This window comes from Plecotus auritus, assembly GCF_963455305.1.
Source record: "Plecotus auritus genome assembly, chromosome: 2".
NCBI lineage: Eukaryota > Metazoa > Chordata > Mammalia > Chiroptera > Vespertilionidae > Plecotus > Plecotus auritus.
The window spans coordinates 49,303,279-49,310,361 of NC_137771.1; positions in this window are offsets into that span (position 1 = coordinate 49,303,279).

Below are 7,083 nucleotides of genomic sequence, written 5' to 3' on the forward strand. Positions count from 1 at the left end.
GCAGCACGGTAATCCTAAGGAAAAAATGATGTGTAATTCATACCAAAAAGAATTTAACAAGTGGGAAAACAGTCAGTTCTTTATAGTTTTAAAATGTACCGATGTCTCATTTTTCACCCAAACCACATTTACTTTTAAAATCTCTTGCCTTTTGCTTGCTCTGGCTTTGAAGGTAGCTTTTCAAAATGAACTAGTCGATTTTTGTTATTTTTTCTGTTAGTGCCTTCAAGGGAAAATGTCTGTGTAATAATTTATCACAACCAATATTTGTCAATCTCCATAGACCAGTTTTGAATCTGGATTATATCATAAAAACAGTAAGTAAATGAGCTTCATATTTTCATTACACACTTGAGAACATCTCCCCTCTTGGAATAATAACAGGGACAATCATAGAGCAATTTTGCATGACTAAATAAGAATGAAGGAAATTATTTAGTATGTAGAAAGTCCATTATAAAAAAAATGGCTTTTTTTTTTCTTTTTTAGTTATAAAATCTTATCCATGATATTTTCTTACCATCTGTCCCAGGCTGAGTTAGGAATCAAACCTTAAAACATTATGTGCCCAGCCGTCATGGCTCAGTGGTTGAGCATTGACCTAGGAACCAGGAGGTCACGGTTCGATTCCTGGTCGGGGCATGTGCCAGGGGTTGCGGGTTCCTTCTCCGGTGTGGGGCAGGCAGGCGGCAGCCAAGAAATGATTCTCTCTCATCATTGATGTTTCTATTTCTCTCTCTCTCTCTCCCTTCTTCTCTGAAATAAATTTAAAAAAAATAAACAACCATGATGGCTGTTAGAAAGCAAAAAGGAAGCAGTTTGTCAGCATATTGCCATTTACTGTATATAATTCAGATCATCAATGATGAATTTTAGCAATTTTTAGTAATATAAAAATATATAGTAAAAACTCACTACTTGTGACTAACTGGGAAGAATGCTGGTTATCACAAAAAGCCTTGTGGTAGGAAATTTTGATGGATGTGTTAGGTAACACCATGGTGGTAAGCACATTGCAATATATAAATGTGTCCAATCAACATGTCACACACCTGAAACTTACACAATATTATGTCAATTATATATCAATTTAAAAATTAAACATTTTCTTTAAAAAAAATGACACTGTAAATTTGAGGGAATGGTTTTACTTTGAAACATCCTGAATTTCCCTGGTACTTTTCCTTCTCAATAGTTGTCCCTAAAGTGCCATCCTTCCGCCACCTTTGCTTATGTCTTTCCCTTCCACTTACAGCAACTTTCTTCACGTTACAGCATTAAACGCAGGTCTCACCTTTTCTCTAAATCCTTCTCCATCCATTATTTTCCTCCGATTCTCCTCTCATCACTCTCACAGTGGAGCTCCTGATGATCCTCTAGCAGCTCAGTGGTTCTCAACCTTTCTAATGCCGCGACCCTTTAATACAGTTCCTCATGTCGTGGTGACCCCCAACCATAAAATTATTTTCGTTGCTACTTCATAACTGTAATTTTGCTACTGTTATGAATTGTAATGTAAATATCTGTGTTTTCCGATGGTCTTAGGCTCTACAGCAGTGGTTCTCAACCTGTGGGTCGCCTAAGACCATCGGAAAACACAGATATTTACATTATGATTCATAACAGTAGCAAAATTACAGTTATGAAGTAGCAACGAAAATAATCTTATGGTTGGGGGTCACCACAACATGAGGAACTGTATTAAAGGGTCGCGGTATTAGAAAGGTTGAGAACCACTGAGAGTCTAGCTGCTTTTTGAATAATAGTTTTGTTTCCCTTACTACATTGAAAACATCTTGAATACATGGACCACACATCCTGACAGCACCTAACAATAAAATTTAGTCCATCTGAACTTTTTGAGTAAGAATCATAGGAAGGCACTATACTACCTAACTACCAACCATGAAGACACTAGTATCATACCACTTAATCCTAGAGGGACTAGCATCCTATCAGGATGATGAGTACACAAGTGACCACAGTACAGGCTAGAATATGATTTTATAAGAAAATTCCAGAATATCTTTATTGTAATAAGGGAATCAAGAAAAGATTCATGAAGGAGGTAGCACTTACCTAGACCATGAAGGGGATAAGTTGAATTTCAACAGACAGAGGAGGTCCGAGTATCGGAAAAAGTCTAACCTGGGTAAAAAATAGTGTTTATAAAGATAAGTGGTCAGAACTAAGATGGGAAGGGCTTGTGGGTGGTAACCTGAATGGGTTAGAAAGCAACGCTCTGACCACAGGTAGTCATCGAAGGCTTTTCGTTCAGCTAATGGTAGTCATGAAGCGATTCCTTCAGAGAAATCCACCAGTAGAGAGCAGAAAGACCACCTAGGAGAAGTGGGAGGCAATGAGAGCTGAACTGAGTGGTGACATTGAAATGGAAAACAGGACAGTTGCACAATCAGGCACAAGGCAAGGGTAGTCAGAGGTGACTTTAAGGGAGCAGGACAGGCGGTTGAAGGTGTGGAACTCCGGGTGTTTGCCGTCTCAGGTCTGAGTCCTGCTGCCCAGTCACTAGTTAAGTAACCTTAAACAAATTACCAGCCTCACTTAGCCACAGCCTCCCCATCTTAAAGTAATGATAATGCTGGTACCTACCTCACAGCGTTTCGGAGTCAGGCCAGTCCCAGGAGACAGAACACTTACTCCAAGGGAGGGCTATGACGGGCCTGTGGGGGTACAGCCTCTGCTTACTAAAAACAAGTGAAAATTCATGCTTGCTAAGCTCTTAGCAGTACAATTCCTGATAGGAATCCTTCATCAAAGTGGCTCCTTTGATAGCAGTTCAGTGTTTTGAGTCTGGGCAACTAAATCAATGGTCCTATTAGCAAAACAAAGAGAGTCAGCAAGAAGTGTTGAGGACTGAAACACTGAGTTTGAGTGTGTACTTGTTGAATTTAAGTTAATAATGGGACATTCAGATGGAGATATTCTCAAGCAGCCGAAAAAGTGCAAGTGGAGTTGAGTTACAACATCAAGGTGAGAGGTTTAGACTTGGCAGCCCTCCAAATTGAGACCTGACATCTTCCTCCCGCTTTATAAAATATTCATTAGCAGCAGCTTCAGCTGCATAGTCAGTACTAATAGCAAATTATGGGCAATTCTGTTAACTCTGGGAATGTCAGCAGGAAACCCTCCCCCAAAATCAATAGGGAAAATTTCCCCCCGAAGCAAATTCACTGATGCCTGCCTTTTTATCTTCACTTTAAAATATTTCTATAGGATCTGTTTCTGATATCAGACATCATAGGGAATGCAAAAGTTCTCTCAAAAATACGTTAGCATCTTGCATCAAGATGCTGTTTGTTGTCTGGCTCGTTGTTCACAGGAGGCCGTGACCACAGAGTCCAATGGTTATGTGCTGGGAAATGAAGCACTACTTCAGCTCATTGATTAAAAAAAAAACACAAACAACTCTTGAGAATTATCCAGTATATGGGAGTGATTTAAAAACCAACAATTGAGAAATCAGAACTTTTAAATCTAGCATTTTAGAGAATGAGCACTTTCCTTGTTGGGACCATTACCTGCCCTGTCTTTCTAGATGTTATTAAAACACGCATTAAGAAAACGGCAATATTAAATGGTTATTGATCATTTACTGTGCTGTTTCGCTCTCAGATGTTTAAGGAAGGGGCCTGCACCCACAGCCTCAGACTTTCTCTGCTCCTCTGGCCTCTACCTCCTGCAATCGGTCTCACCCCCACCCGTATTGTTTTCACAAACAGCAGAAGTGGTTCCTCAGGCCAAGTCTGCCAAACATCCCTGCAGCTGCACTCGCCTCAGCTTCCGAATTCATTTCTTTTGAGCAGCAATGCAATCTAGGATTTTGGTTTTGGTTTTGTTTTTAGCACAGATTGGACAAACATTTCATTTTAGCTTTGAATCTTGACTAACTGTGAAGTTTAGGCAAAGTGGCCAGTGTCCTGAGCCTCCGTTTTCTCAAAGGTAAAAATGATTATAATAACGATCACTACTTATTACTAATCAATGATCACCACTTACGTTCTTGCCAAGAAGAGGGAGAGGCAGTGTGTAAAATGTCGGACCCATCGTATGGAGAACAGTATGGAGTTTCCTCAAAAAACTAAAAATGGAACTCACATTTGACCCAGTGATCCCACTTCTAGGAATATATCCCAAGAAACTAGAAACACCAATCAGAAAGAATATATGCACCCCTATGTTCATAGCAGCACAATTCACCATAGCTAAGATTTGGAAACAGCCTAAATACCCATCAGCAGACGAGTGGGTTAAAAACCTGTGGTACATCTACACAATGGAATACTTTGCTGCTATAAAAAAGGAAGAAACTCCTACCATTTGCAACAGCATGGATGAACCTGGAGAGCATTATGCTAAGCGAAATAAGTCAGTCAGAGAAAGATAAATATCACATGATCTCACTCATTTGTGGAATATAATGAACAACATAAACTGATGAACAAAAACAGATCCAGAGACAGAGAAGCATTGATCAGATGCTCAAACCTCAGAGGGAAGGTAGGGGAGGGTGGGGGTAAGGGGGAGAGATCAACCAAAGGACTTACATGAATGCATATAAGCCTAATCAATGGACGCAGACACCACAGGGGTGAAGGCATGAGCGGGGTGGGGGCGGCAATGGGGGGATAAGGACACATATGTAAGACATTAATCAATAAAGACAGAAAAAAATAAAGAACTGAGCATATATTTTAGCAATTTCTGCTCACCACCATCATGTAATGCCCTAGGTTACTTTTTTCTCTTCAAAGTTTTGATCATCTAGTACTGCTATCTTTGAATGGCAACTAATTTCTCCTAAAGTCAACATTTAATATAAAATCCTATTCGTTTTCAAATGCAGCCTCTTTTTGCTCATCGCTGCTGGTCTGTGTACTTCTTCCAGTCAGCTGTCTTGCCGCCCTTTGAGTCCTCTCTCAGTCCCTTTCTCTGCTTTTGCTCAGTGCCACTTACTTTTCCCTGTCCTCGTGTCCATGTGAATTATATGTTCCCTTCCTTCTTCTTATGCATGCACACATGCTAATAGGAGGTTGATTGAGGCTTAAATGTGTTAAGTATCTGATTAAAGTTTTCTGTACTCTCTTCTCAGTTTCTTTCCTTGCTAATTTAATGAAAGTACAGATTTTTTTTTTCTTTAATTTTAGTGCAGGATATAACTTGAAACCTGTGGTTCCCCACCCACCCACAGGGCTATTTTTCCCTACTAAGTAAGGCAAAGAACCAGTATAACCAGTATGGGAGCACTAAGCTTCGTTTTCCATTTATAATTAAAAAAAAAAAAAAAAAAAAAAAGTTGTTGCTTCCCACAGACAGATGAAGATGAGGGTGAATCATCCAACTATTCAAAGGAAAGAATTCCTGATTTGTGCAGGGACTGCTGGGAAATCATTTTTAAAATTCATATAAAAAATACTAGGCTTACAAAATCATTATTTCATTTTAAAACTAAAAACAAAATGAACTAAATGTAATTAATTATAAAAATACATTATCTTGAAAAAGGAGACATATGTAAAACTTTAGATGATAAATACAATTTAAAAAATACATTATCTTTATATTTTTCTTTAAGGAAATTTATAACAAGAAATTTATTTTGGCAAGATCGTTAAAAAAATTTGAAACACAGTCAATTTGCATCCCAGTTCATAAACACAAGTAAAAGCCTTTAAAGGACCCAGTCTAGGGAGCTGGGTCCATTTGAGGCAATATGATGTTCTTAAGCACAGGTCAGCGAAATGTCAAGGGCCAGTTGGTAATTATTTTCAGCTCTGTAGACCAGAGGTCTCTGCCACAGCTTATCAACTCTGGCCTTGAAGCACAAAAGCAGCCATGGACAGTAACCAAATCTGTGTGGCCGTGTCCCAGTGAAACTGAAAAGTTACACACTTGGTTGTACTATACTGCAGTGAATTTTTTAAAAGTCTCCAAGCAAAAGATACTATTGTTACTGGCGAGACAACGAGACCTCAGTTCTGGTTTTCTTGAAGGAAAGATTTCAATCAAGAGACGAAGTATAGCAAAGTAAATAAGAATTTACTGCCCTCAGCAAAAATATGCTTAGGACAGTGAAACAAGAAAGGGCATAGAAGGAAGAAGCAACAGGAGAGCCTAGGTGGGCTGCTTTAGCTCACTGGGAAGTCAGGGGAAAGGGAGCCTGGGGGACAGGGTCAGGCTGTCAGCCCAGGACGAGCTGCCACTGCCCATTGCTCCCCTGGTTGCAAGTCTCATGGGGTCCCATAGAGGAAAGGAGGAGGAAGGAAATGGCATGGGTATGCTCACCTGGGGGAGAGCACACACTGACGGTCCTTCATCCTGAACACATTCATCTCGCTCTTACAGGTGGGAATCTTAGGGGAGGTCTCAGGGGAGGGTCTCAATGGATATTCATCAGCTTTCCAGGTGTGCTCTTTCAGGCTCGTGGTCTCCACGGATTGGTCAGTGCCAGGGCAGGAGGTCATTAGTCAATGCAGCTGGTCCTGAGGCAGCCATGGAGTCATTTGTCTGGTTTTGCTGCTTTTCTGGGCCTGGAGCTGAAATACAACTGAGGCCTAGATGTTATCTTCAAGGATGAAAAGGTCAGGGGGTCTAAACCACCTGACAAGCGATATGCTAGGGACGAAAGGTTACCCTGGGGACGAGGTTCTTGTTTCCCCAGTTTTGCTCCTTGCTAGGCACACGGCTTTCCACCTTGGTGACCTTCTGTACCTGACCCATCCATCATCTTTGCTCTACTCATGTCTGTCTTCCCGCCTATAGCTTTTTTCTTCCAAATTTCTAAAGAACAGATAATGCCTTCATTTTATGAAATTAATCTTCACTGCCAAACAGGTAGAGATCAACTTTCTTATGAACACAGTTATACAAATTTCAAATAAAATATTAACAGTTCGGTCATTCTGAACATTAAAAAATATTACACCATGATCAAATAGATTTATTCTGAGAATGCAGGGAAATTTCATCATGAAGAAGGTTTCCAACATAGTTCTTTTTTTAAACCTTACTGATATGTCTTACTGATTTTAGTGAGAGGGAAAAGGAGAGATAGAGCAATGTCGA